Source organism: Octopus bimaculoides, chromosome 5, assembly GCF_001194135.2.
Source record: "Octopus bimaculoides isolate UCB-OBI-ISO-001 chromosome 5, ASM119413v2, whole genome shotgun sequence".
Classification (NCBI taxonomy): Eukaryota; Metazoa; Mollusca; class Cephalopoda; order Octopoda; family Octopodidae; genus Octopus; species Octopus bimaculoides.
The window spans coordinates 84,405,869-84,407,173 of record NC_068985.1 but is presented as its reverse complement, the minus strand read 5'-3'; positions in this window follow the sequence as shown (position 1 = coordinate 84,407,173).

The following is a 1,305-nucleotide window of genomic DNA, read 5'->3' as shown; positions in this document are numbered from 1 at the left end:
TAAAAATGGGGAAGGCTAGTTTATGGGATTACCTTAGGTTTATGTCCATAAATGGTTTAGCTTTATGGTGTATTGTCAGATGCCAAAAACCTGTTGAGTGTTATGTCAGCATGCTAGTACTACCTGTTAGTACCCTTAATTATATATATATATATATATATATACATGCATATACATACACAGATAATGGTTGTGTGGGTGTATCGTTCTCTTGTATACATCACCAAAGAATGTAAACATTGGTATAGAATGCCTAATGTTCTGTGCTTTTTGAAAGAAATCCTTTATTAAATTTGTTCTGCCTTCAGCTACACAGCCACTCCTATAGCACTCTCACCATCAATAATGCAGTGAACCAGTGATTGGTCAGCTGGAGACCTGTAACCGACAACATACTATCCACAAACTGCAATATGAAATATAATAAATGAAAAGTATTTAGAACTCTGTGGCGTGTGGCAATGTAAGAAACCATCATTTTTTAAAAAATTTAAACATAATACAAGCAGTGTTACTATTTTACTATTCTTCTTTCTCTTTTGCTTCATCTGTCTGTCTGTCTGTCCGTCCGTCTGTCTGAGCATCATCTATCTATCTATCTACCTACCTACCTCAATGACACCCATCCTATGGTAGGCTACTGTTGATATATGCAGACAATTGTCTTATTTAACATACGTAATTCTGATCTATGTATCTATCTATCTATTTATCTATCTATCTATCCATGCACATCTATCTCTCTCCCTCCCTCCCTCTCTCTCTCTATCTATCTATCTATCCCCCCTCTCTTTTTCTTTCTATCTATCTATCTATCTATCTATCTAACTCTGCCACATTCGTCTTATGATAATCTACTATTGATATACGTCAACAATTGTTGTCATATGTCAACATATGCATTTCTGATTTCTAAGATATGGCATTTCTTCTCATATCGCAATGAACAAGTATATTTTGTTGTGTGTATGTGTGACTATATACCTATGTATATAATGGTCTTTTGTAGTTTCTTTTTTTTTTAAATAGCAGAGTGTGGGGTCAGATATGAAGTTGGTGGGTAAGGTATGTTTTATACATTAAATTTTTTTTAATTCATGATTCTCACAAAGTATTAATTAAAAGAATTTAGTATGCTTTGATATTATGAAAAATTAATGGACTATATATTGCCAACAGGTTGAATCCATATAGTTGATTAATTTTTGTTTTAGACAAAAAAAAAAGAAAAAGCACCCTCTCCAAAACACACACACAAAAATTAAAAAAAAAACGAAACAAAAAAAAAATTAAAATCAATCAATG